The sequence below is a fragment of the Anomaloglossus baeobatrachus genome, chromosome 6 (assembly GCF_048569485.1).
Source record: "Anomaloglossus baeobatrachus isolate aAnoBae1 chromosome 6, aAnoBae1.hap1, whole genome shotgun sequence".
NCBI classification, from domain to species: domain Eukaryota; kingdom Metazoa; phylum Chordata; class Amphibia; order Anura; family Aromobatidae; genus Anomaloglossus; species Anomaloglossus baeobatrachus.
Window position 1 is genome coordinate 462847116 of NC_134358.1, and position 12612 is coordinate 462859727.

Consider the following 12612-nt stretch of genomic DNA (forward strand, 5'->3'; position numbering starts at 1 on the left):
ACTAATTATAACGAAGCCATTATACTAGCACACACTCAGTGTACCTAGTGGCATCCTATACGTGGCTATTGGACTTTGCTATAGTCCCTCTAGTGCCAAGACATTTGCAGAGCGCATCTGCCTGCGTTGCACACTCCAACTAATTATAACGAAGCCATTATACTAGCAAACACTCAGTGTACCTAGTGGCATCCTATACGTGGCTATTGGACTTTGCTATAGTCCCTCTAGTGCCAAGACATTTGCAGAGCGCATCTGCCTGCGTTGCACACTCCAACTAATTATAACGAAGCCATTATACTAGCACACACTCAGTGTACCTAGTGGCATCCTATACGTGGCTATTGGACTTTGCTATAGTCCCTCTAGTGCCAAGACATTTGCAGAGCGCATCTGCCTGCGTTGCACACTCCAACTAATTATAACGAAGCCATTATACTAGCAAACACTCAGTGTACCTAGTGGCATCCTATACGTGGCTATTGGACTTTGCTATAGTCCCTCTAGTGCCAAGACATTTGCAGAGCGCATCTGCCTGCGTTGCACACTCCAACTAATTATAACGAAGCCATTATACTAGCAAACACTCAGTGTACCTAGTGGCATCCTATACGTGGCTATTGGACTTTGCTATAGTCCCACTAGTGCAAAGACATTAGCAGAGCACATCTGCCTGCATTGCACACTCCAAGTTTTTTAAACTCAGCCATTATACTAGCAAACACACAGTGTACCTAGTGGCATCCTATACGTGGCTATTGGACTTTGCTATAGTCCCACTAATGCCAAGACATTTGCAGAGCGCATCTGCCTGCGTTGCACACTCCAACTAATTATAACGAAGCCATTATACTAGCACACACTTAGTGTACCTAGTGGCATCCTATACGTGGCTATTGGACTTTGCTATAGTCCCACTAGTGCCAAGACATTTGCAGAGCGCATCTGCCTGCGTTGCACACTACAACAAATTATAACGAAGCCATTATACTAGCAAACACTCAGTGTACCTAGTGGCATCCTATACGTGGCTATTGGACTTTGCTATAGTCCCACTAGTGCCAAGACATTTGCAGAGCGCATCTGCCTGCGTTGCACACTCCAACTAATTATAACGAAGCCATTATACTAGCAAACACTCAGTGTACCTAGTGGCATCCTATACGTGGCTATTGGACTTTGCTATAGTCCCACTAGTGCCAAGACATTTGCAGAGCGCATCTGCCTGCGTTGCACACTCCAACTAATTATAACGAAGCCATTATACTAGCAAACACTCAGTGTACCTAGTGGCATCCTATACGTGGCTATTGGACTTTGCTATAGTCCCACTAGTGCCAAGACATTTGCAGAGCGCATCTGCCTGCGTTGCACACTCCAACTAATTATAACGAAGCCATTATACTAGCACACACTCAGTGTACCTAGTGGCATCCTATACGTGGCTATTGGACTTTGCTATAGTCCCACTAGTGCCAAGACATTTGCAGAGCGCATCTGCCTGCGTTGCACACTCCAACTAATTATAACGAAGCCATTATACTAGCACACACTCAGTGTACCTAGTGGCATCCTATACGTGGCTATTGGACTTTGCTATAGTCCCACTAGTGCCAAGACATTTGCAGAGCGCATCTGCCTGCGTTGCACACTACAACAAATTATAACGAAGCCATTATACTAGCAAACACTCAGTGTACCTAGTGGCATCCTATACGTGGCTATTGGACTTTGCTATAGTCCCACTAGTGCCAAGACATTTGCAGAGCGCATCTGCCTGCGTTGCACACTCCAACTAATTATAACGAAGCCATTATACTAGCACACACTCAGTGTACCTAGTGGCATCCTATACGTGGCTATTGGACTTTGCTATAGTCCCACTAGTGCCAAGACATTTGCAGAGCGCATCTGCCTGCGTTGCACACTACAACAAATTATAACGAAGCCATTATACTAGCAAACACTCAGTGTACCTAGTGGCATCCTATACGTGGCTATTGGACTTTGCTATAGTCCCACTAGTGCCAAGACATTTGCAGCACGTCTGCCTGCGTTGCACACTCCAACGAATTATAACTAAGTTACATTGTCAGGGATATTTATTCTTTATTATTCTGCTGTTAATAAAGCTAGACCACCACTGCAATCTTCACCACCTCTCAATTTTTACTACCACATTTTCAGTCCACAATCTTGTCGCAATCAACATGAGTGGCAAAATGACAGATGCTGGTGGAAAGGGGAAGAGGCGTGGTGGAAAAGGCAAAAAATGTTTTGTCAGTGGGGAAGGTGGCAAAGCTCCATTATCATCTGCTGAAGATAGACCATCTACTAGCAAAAGTAAGATGTCTACTACTTATTGTGGACAATCCGATGTGCTCCCTTTTTTACGGACACGAACAAGAGGAACAAAGGTAGATGATGGGCAAAAAAGGAAAATGCTTGAATGGATCTCAAGTGGTCCAACAAGTGCCCTCTCAGCCACTTCAAGTACCGCATCCAAAAAACACCATTCCTCTGAGTTGTCATCCCAATCACACTTGATTTCTCCCAGCTCTGAAGTCTCCATCAGCCCTGCACAGTATGGTGGAACTGAGATGGCTGAGTCTGCAGAGCTGTTCAGTCACACTATAGCCTGGGAATCAGAGGTCTGCTCCCAAGCTACAGTGAGTACAGAACAGGAAATGGTCTGCAGTGATGCCCAGAACCTTTGTGACTCAGATTCAGGCCGTGAGGACCAAGTTTCTGAGCATAATGTTGACCCTTTGTCACAAACTGTAACACCTGTGGTTATAGACAATGAGGAACATACTGATGAAGATGAGACGCAGATACCCGATTGGGATGACAACTTAAATATTCGGTCAGGGCAAGAAGAGGCTCGGTCTGAGGGGGAGGGGAGTGCAAACACAACAATTGATGATGACGTTCTAGATCCCACCTACTGTCAACCCCCAGTCAGGCACTCGAGGAGGTCAACAGAGGCGGTGGAGGAGGATGCAACCGACGACGAAGTTACCTTGCGCCTTCCTGGACAGAGTCGGAGCACTGGTAGCACGTCTACAACTGCATCCTCAGCCACCACTCTGCCTATGAGCATTATTCGGGGTGGATCAACAGGTCGCATGGCCTCTAAGCCTTGCCTAGCCTGGGCCTTTTTTCACATCGAAAAAGATCGCCCAACTCATGTGATATGTAACATTTGTCATGATTCTGTTAGTAGAGGTCAAAACCTCAGCAGTTTGACAACTTCTTCCATGAATCGTCACATGAATAAATATCATAAGTCCCGGTGGGAAGCTCACCGTGCTGCAATGCCGGCTAGCGGAGCGAACCATCCACCGCCCGCCCCTTCCAGTGCATCCGCGCGCTCTTCATCTTCTAGGACTGTGGGGACAGCTGTCACACCTGTTTTTCCACGCAAAACTTCCACCACTGTAACCGCAACAGGCAGTTTGCTTGTAAGGTCGTCAGTTGGTTTGGAAGGGGAAACAAGTGAGTGTGTACAGCTCTCTCAGACATCGATAGCACCAACGTTGGATGAAGGCAACATCATGTCTCCGCCTGCACTTTCCTCACAAACCTGCATTTTTCCAGGGACACCCTACTCAACACCGTCTACACACAGCAGCCAGATCTCTGTCCCTCAGATGTGGTCAAATAAAAGGCCACTTCCTCCGACCCATGACAAAGCTAAGAGGTTGACTCTATCCCTCTGTAAGCTGTTGGCTACCGAAATGCTGCCTTTCCGCCTAGTGGACACACAGGATTTTAGAGACCTTATGTCTGTCGCTGTGCCCCAGTACCAGATGCCTAGTCGCCACTACTTCTCTAAGAAAGGTGTGCCCGCGCTACACCAGCATGTCGCACACAACATCACCGCTTCCTTGAGAAACTCTGTGTGTGAACGGGTGCATTTCACCACCGATACTTGGACCAGTAAGCATGGACAGGGACGTTACATGTCGCTGACTGGGCACTGGGTAACTATGGTGATAGATGGTGAAGGGTCTGCTGCACAAGTCTTGCCGTCCCCACGACTTGTGTGTCAATCCTCTGTCTGTCCAAGTTCCGCCACAGCTTCTGCATCCTCCACCTCATCTGGGTCCTCCACCTCCGCCCCAAGCCTGCCTGGTCAGGCCACCAGCGTTCTCACTGCGCAGAAGGAATCACGCACGCCTCATTACTATGCTGGCAGCCGAGCGCAACGGCATCAGGCGGTCTTTAGCTTGACATGTCTTGGTAATAAGAGTCACACAGCTGAGGAGTTGTGGTCAGCTCTGCGGTCCGAGTTTAATAAATGGTTGTCTCCACTCAACCTGCAGCCTGGTAAGGCCGTGTGCGACAATGCTGCAAACCTGGGTGCGGCCCTTCGCCTGGGCAAGGTGACACACGTACCTTGTATGGCTCACGTGTTGAACCTTGTCGTGCAGCAATTTTTAACACACTATCCCGGCCTAGATGGCCTTCTGAACAGGGCACGAAAACTGTCTGCTCACTTCCGGCGTTCAAGCGCCGCAGCTGAGCGACTTGCATCGCTCCAGAAGTCTTTCGGCCTGCCGGTTCATCGCCTGAAATGCGATGTGGCGACACGCTGGAATTCAACTCTACACATGTTACAGCGACTGTGGCAGCACCGCAGAGCCCTGGTGCAATACGTCATGACGTATAGCCTGGGCCAACGAGATGCAGAGGTGGGGCAGATCACCCTGATGGAGTGGTCTCAGATCAAGGACCTATGCACCCTTCTGCACAGTTTCGACATGGCGACGAATATGTTTAGCTCTGACAATGCCATTATCAGCATGACGATTCCAGTCATTTACATGCTGGAGCACACGCTAAACACTATTCGGAGTCAGGGGGTGGGACAACATGAAGGGGAGGAACTACAGGAGGATTCATATGCGCAAGGGACAACAACATCACCAAGATCCAGACGTTCATCATCACCAACGCAGCAGGCATGGGACCATGGGGAACAGGGATCGACAAGGGCGCATAGTAGCAGGCGAAATGTTGAGCAAGGTGCAGGAGAACATGAAGAAATGGAGGACGAACTGTCCATGGACATGGAAGACTCAGCGGATGAGGGAGACCTTGGTCAAATTTCAGTTGAAAGAGGTTGGGGGGAGATGTCAGATGAAGAAAGAACGGTTAGCACCTCTATGCCACAAACACAGCGTGGACTTGGTCCGCATGGCTGCGCAAGACACATGAGTGCCTTCTTGTTGCACTACCTCCAACATGACAGTCGTATTGTCAAAATTAGAAGTGATGATGACTACTGGATTGCCACACTATTAGATCCCCGGTACAAGTCCAAATTTTGTGACATAATTCCAGCCATAGAAAGGGACGCACGTATGCAGGAGTATCAGCAGAAGCTGTTACTCGATCTTAGCTCGGCTTTTCCACCAAACAACCGTGCAGGTGCAGGGAGGGAATCTCCCAGTTGTAACTTGACAAACATGGGACGGTCTCGTCATCTTCACCAGTCTACCCGTACCAGTAGGACCGTATCTGGTGCCGGTAACAGCAATTTTATGGAATCTTTTCATAATTTTTTTAGACCCTCTTTTGCAAGGCCACCAGAGACAACAAGTCTGACACATACTCAACGGCTGGAGAGGATGATACAGGAGTATCTCCAAATGAACATCGATGCCATGACTGTGCAACTGGAGCCTTGCTCCTTTTGGGCTTCAAACATAGAAAAATGGCCAGAGCTCTCCAGTTACGCCTTGGAGATTTTGTCGTGTCCAGCTGCCAGCGTTGTCTCTGAACGTGTATTCAGTGCTGCTGGGTGTGTGCTGACAGATAAGCGCACGCGTCTGTCCAGTGACAATGTGGACAGACTGACGTTCATCAAAATGAACAAGTCATGGATCCAGAAGGAATTTACTACCCCTGTGTCATCCTGGGGAGAGTAAATGCTTGTGGATTTGGAATGTGCTTGATGCAAATCAAAACATCCTGTTTGCAACTAGGGCCCAAGTGCTGCCACTGATGGGGTGGGTGTCTGTGTGGCCCAATTTTTGGAAAAAAGGGAGACTCCGCTTGGAGTAACCCTTGCTTGCTGTGTTTTTAAAAGAAGCCAAGATGAACAGAGCTGGGATCAGGAAAGACTTTGCTACCTACCCCGGTGTCATCCTGGGGACGGATAAGAATGGCGTATTTTTGAATGTGCTTGATGCAAATCTAGCTGTGAAGTGTACAACTGGGGCACAACTGCTGCCACTGAAGGGGTGGGTGTGTGTGGGCCCAATTTTTGGAAAAAAGGGAGACTCCGCTTGGAGTAACCCTTGCTTGCTGTGTTTTTAAAAGAAGCCAAGATGAACAGAGCTGGGATCAGGAAAGACTTTGCTACCTACCCCGGTGTCATCCTGGGGACGGATAAGAATGGCGTATTTTTGAATGTGCTTGATGCAGATCTAGCTGTGAAGTGTACAACTGGGGCACAACTGCTGCCACTGAAGGGGTGGGTGTGTGTGGGCCCAATTTTTGGAAAAAAGGGAGACTCCGCTTGGAGTAACCCTTGCTTACATTGTTTTTAAAAGAAGCCAAGATGAACAAGTCATGGATCAGCAAAGACTTTATCTACGTACCCCGGTGTCATCCTGGGGACGGATAAGAATGGCGTATTTTTGAATGTGCTTGATGCAAATCAAAACATCCTGTTTGCAACTAGGGCCCAAGTGCTGCCACTGATGGGGTGGGTGTCTGTGTGGCCCAATTTTTGGAAAAAAGGGAGACTCCGCTTGGAGTAACCCTTGCTTGCTGTGTTTTTAAAAGAAGCCAAGATGAACAGAGCTGGGATCAGGAAAGACTTTGCTACCTACCCCGGTGTCATCCTGGGGACGGATAAGAATGGCGTATTTTTGAATGTGCTTGATGCAAATCTAGCTGTGAAGTGTACAACTGGGGCACAACTGCTGCCACTGAAGGGGTGGGTGTGTGTGGGCCCAATTTTTGGAAAAAAGGGAGACTCCGCTTGGAGTAACCCTTGCTTGCTGTGTTTTTAAAAGAAGCCAAGATGAACAGAGCTGGGATCAGGAAAGACTTTGCTACCTACCCCGGTGTCATCCTGGGGACGGATAAGAATGGCGTATTTTTGAATGTGCTTGATGCAAATCAAAACATCCTGTTTGCAACTAGGGCCAAAGTGCTGCCACTGATGGGGTGGGTGTCTGTGTGGCCCAATTTTTGGAAAAAAAGGGAGACTCCGCTTGGAGTAACCCTTGCTTACATTGTTTTTAAAAGAAGCCAAGATGAACAAGTCATGGATCAGCAAAGACTTTATCTACGTACCCCGGTGTCATCCTGGGGACGGATAAGAATGGCGTATTTTTGAATGTGCTTGATGCAAATCAAAACATCCTGTTTGCAACTAGGGCCCAAGTGCTGCCACTGATGGGGTGGGTGTCTGTGTGGCCCAATTTTTTGAAAAAAGGGAGACTCCGCTTGGAGTAACCCTTGCTTGCTGTGTTTTTAAAAGAAGCCAAGATGAACAGAGCTGGGATCAGGAAAGACTTTGCTACCTACCCCGGTGTCATCCTGGGGACGGATAAGAATGGCGTATTTTTGAATGTGCTTGATGCAAATCTAGTTGTGAAGTGTACAACTGGGGCACAACTGCTGCCACTGAAGGGGTGGGTGTGTGTGGGCCCAATTTTTGGAAAAAAGGGAGACTCCGCTTGGAGTAACCCTTGCTTGCTGTGTTTTTAAAAGAAGCCAAGATGAACAGAGCTGGGATCAGGAAAGACTTTGCTACCTACCCCGGTGTCATCCTGGGGACGGATAAGAATGGCGTATTTTTGAATGTGCTTGATGCAAATCTAGCTGTGAAGTGTACAACTGGGGCACAACTGCTGCCACTGAAGGGGTGGGTGTGTGTGGGCCCAATTTTTGGAAAAAAGGGAGACTCCGCTTGGAGTAACCCTTGCTTGCTGTGTTTTTAAAAGAAGCCAAGATGAACAGAGCTGGGATCAGGAAAGACTTTGCTACCTACCCCGGTGTCATCCTGGGGACGGATAAGAATGGCGTATTTTTGAATGTGCTTGATGCAAATCAAAACATCCTGTTTGCAACTAGGGCCCAAGTGCTGCCACTGATGGGGTGGGTGTCTGTGTGGCCCAATTTTTGGAAAAAAAGGGAGACTCCGCTTGGAGTAACCCTTGCTTACATTGTTTTTAAAAGAAGCCAAGATGAACAAGTCATGGATCAGCAAAGACTTTATCTACGTACCCCGGTGTCATCCTGGGGACGGATAAGAATGGCGTATTTTTGAATGTGCTTGATGCAAATCAAAACATCCTGTTTGCAACTAGGGCCCAAGTGCTGCCACTGATGGGGTGGGTGTCTGTGTGGCCCAATTTTTGGAAAAAAGGGAGACTCCGCTTGGAGTAACCCTTGCTTGCTGTGTTTTTAAAAGAAGCCAAGATGAACAGAGCTGGGATCAGGAAAGACTTTGCTACCTACCCCGGTGTCATCCTGGGGACGGATAAGAATGGCGTATTTTTGAATGTGCTTGATGCAAATCTAGCTGTGAAGTGTACAACTGGGGCACAACTGCTGCCACTGAAGGGGTGGGTGTGTGTGGGCCCAATTTTTGGAAAAAAGGGAGACTCCGCTTGGAGTAACCCTTGCTTGCTGTGTTTTTAAAAGAAGCCAAGATGAACAGAGCTGGGATCAGGAAAGACTTTGCTACCTACCCCGGTGTCATCCTGGGGACGGATAAGAATGGCGTATTTTTGAATGTGCTTGATGCAAATCAAAACATCCTGTTTGCAACTAGGGCCCAAGTGCTGCCACTGATGGGGTGGGTGTCTGTGTGGCCCAATTTTTGGAAAAAAAGGGAGACTCCGCTTGGAGTAACCCTTGCTTACATTGTTTTTAAAAGAAGCCAAGATGAACAAGTCATGGATCAGCAAAGACTTTATCTACGTACCCCGGTGTCATCCTGGGGACGGATAAGAATGGCGTATTTTTGAATGTGCTTGATGCAAATCAAAACATCCTGTTTGCAACTAGGGCCCAAGTGCTGCCACTGATGGGGTGGGTGTCTGTGTGGCCCAATTTTTGGAAAAAAGGGAGACTCCGCTTGGAGTAACCCTTGCTTGCTGTGTTTTTAAAAGAAGCCAAGATGAACAGAGCTGGGATCAGGAAAGACTTTGCTACCTACCCCGGTGTCATCCTGGGGACGGATAAGAATGGCGTATTTTTGAATGTGCTTGATGCAAATCTAGCTGTGAAGTGTACAACTGGGGCACAACTGCTGCCACTGAAGGGGTGGGTGTGTGTGGGCCCAATTTTTGGAAAAAAGGGAGACTCCGCTTGGAGTAACCCTTGCTTGCTGTGTTTTTAAAAGAAGCCAAGATGAACAGAGCTGGGATCAGGAAAGACTTTGCTACCTACCCCGGTGTCATCCTGGGGACGGATAAGAATGGCGTATTTTTGAATGTGCTTGATGCAAATCAAAACATCCTGTTTGCAACTAGGGCCCAAGTGCTGCCACTGATGGGGTGGGTGTCTGTGTGGCCCAATTTTTGGAAAAAAAGGGAGACTCCGCTTGGAGTAACCCTTGCTTACATTGTTTTTAAAAGAAGCCAAGATGAACAAGTCATGGATCAGCAAAGACTTTATCTACGTACCCCGGTGTCATCCTGGGGACGGATAAGAATGGCGTATTTTTGAATGTGCTTGATGCAAATCAAAACATCCTGTTTGCAACTAGGGCCCAAGTGCTGCCACTGATGGGGTGGGTGTCTGTGTGGCCCAATTTTTGGAAAAAAGGGAGACTCCGCTTGGAGTAACCCTTGCTTGCTGTGTTTTTAAAAGAAGCCAAGATGAACAGAGCTGGGATCAGGAAAGACTTTGCTACCTACCCCGGTGTCATCCTGGGGACGGATAAGAATGGCGTATTTTTGAATGTGCTTGATGCAAATCTAGCTGTGAAGTGTACAACTGGGGCACAACTGCTGCCACTGAAGGGGTGGGTGTGTGTGGGCCCAATTTTTGGAAAAAAGGGAGACTCCGCTTGGAGTAACCCTTGCTTGCTGTGTTTTTAAAAGAAGCCAAGATGAACAGAGCTGGGATCAGGAAAGACTTTGCTACCTACCCCGGTGTCATCCTGGGGACGGATAAGAATGGCGTATTTTTGAATGTGCTTGATGCAAATCAAAACATCCTGTTTGCAACTAGGGCCCAAGTGCTGGCACTGATGGGGTGGGTGTCTGTGTGGCCCAATTTTTGGAAAAAAAGGGAGACTCCGCTTGGAGTAACCCTTGCTTACATTGTTTTTAAAAGAAACCAAGATGAACAAGTCATGGATCAGCAAAGACTTTATCTACGTACCCCGGTGTCATCCTGGTGACGGATAAGAATGGCGTATTTTTGAATGTGCTTGATGCAAATCAAAACATCCTGTTTGCAACTAGGGCCCAAGTGCTGCCACTGATGGGGTGGGTGTCTGTGTGGCCCAATTTTTGGAAAAAAGGGAGACTCCGCTTGGAGTAACCCTTGCTTGCTGTGTTTTTAAAAGAAGCCAAGATGAACAGAGCTGGGATCAGGAAAGACTTTGCTACCTACCCCGGTGTCATCCTGGGGACGGATAAGAATGGCGTATTTTTGAATGTGCTTGATGCAAATCTAGCTGTGAAGTGTACAACTGGGGCACAACTGCTGCCACTGAAGGGGTGGGTGTGTGTGGGCCCAATTTTTGGAAAAAAGGGAGACTCCGCTTGGAGTAACCCTTGCTTGCTGTGTTTTTAAAAGAAGCCAAGATGAACAGAGCTGGGATCAGGAAAGACTTTGCTACCTACCCCGGTGTCATCCTGGGGACGGATAAGAATGGCGTATTTTTGAATGTGCTTGATGCAAATCAAAACATCCTGTTTGCAACTAGGGCCCAAGTGCTGCCACTGATGGGGTGGGTGTCTGTGTGGCCCAATTTTTGGAAAAAAAGGGAGACTCCGCTTGGAGTAACCCTTGCTTACATTGTTTTTAAAAGAAGCCAAGATGAACAAGTCATGGATCAGCAAAGACTTTATCTACGTACCCCGGTGTCATCCTGGGGACGGATAAGAATGGCGTATTTTTGAATGTGCTTGATGCAAATCAAAACATCCTGTTTGCAACTAGGGCCCAAGTGCTGCCACTGATGGGGTGGGTGTCTGTGTGGCCCAATTTTTGGAAAAAAGGGAGACTCCGCTTGGAGTAACCCTTGCTTGCTGTGTTTTTAAAAGAAGCCAAGATGAACAGAGCTGGGATCAGGAAAGACTTTGCTACCTACCCCGGTGTCATCCTGGGGACGGATAAGAATGGCGTATTTTTGAATGTGCTTGATGCAAATCTAGCTGTGAAGTGTACAACTGGGGCACAACTGCTGCCACTGAAGGGGTGGGTGTGTGTGGGCCCAATTTTTGGAAAAAAGGGAGACTCCGCTTGGAGTAACCCTTGCTTGCTGTGTTTTTAAAAGAAGCCAAGATGAACAGAGCTGGGATCAGGAAAGACTTTGCTACCTACCCCGGTGTCATCCTGGGGACGGATAAGAATGGCGTATTTTTGAATGTGCTTGATGCAAATCAAAACATCCTGTTTGCAACTAGGGCCCAAGTGCTGCCACTGATGGGGTGGGTGTCTGTGTGGCCCAATTTTTGGAAAAAAAGGGAGACTCCGCTTGGAGTAACCCTTGCTTACATAGTTTTTAAAAGAAGCCAAGATGAACAAGTCATGGATCAGCAAAGACTTTATCTACGTACCCCGGTGTCATCCTGGGGACGGATAAGAATGGCGTATTTTTGAATGTGCTTGATGCAAATGTAGCTGTGAAGTGTACAACTAGGGCACAACTGCTGCCACTGAAGGGGTGGGTGTGTGTGGGGCCCAATTTTTGGAAAAAAGGGAGACTCCGCTTGGAGTAACCCTTGATTGCTGTGTTTTTTATAAATAATAATAATAATAATAATTTTATTCATTTATATAGCGCTATTAATTCCATAGCACTTTACATACATTGGCAACACTGTCCCCATTGGGGCTCACAATCTAGAGTCCCTATCTGTATGTCTTTGGAGTGTGGGAGGAAACCGGAGTACCCGGAGGAAACCCACGCAAACACGGGGAGAACATACAAACTCCTTGCAGATAGTGTCCTTGGTGGGATTTGAACCCAGGACCCCAGCGCTGCAAGACTGCAGTGCTAACCACTGAGCCACCGTGCCGCCCGATCCAAGCTGCACAGAGCTGGGATCAGGAAAGACTTAGCTACCTACCCCGGTGTCATCCTGGGGACGGTTAATTATGGCGTATTTTTGAATGTGCTTGATGCAAATCTAGCTGTGAAGTGTACAACTGGGGCACAAGTGCTGCCACTGAAGGGGTGGGTGTGTGTGTGGCCCAATTTTTGGAAAAAAGGGAGACTCCGCTTGGAGTCACCTTGCGGTGTTTTACATGATTTTAGAAGGGCGTGCCATGCCTATATCTGTGTGTCCTCCTCTTTTTCCTTGTCCAGCTGTTTTGTTTTCGCATGAGTATATGTCCTTGTCACTTTCCAATGTGTTTGAGTTGTTTGTCACCTTTAGGACACCTTTGAGGGTGTTTTCTAGG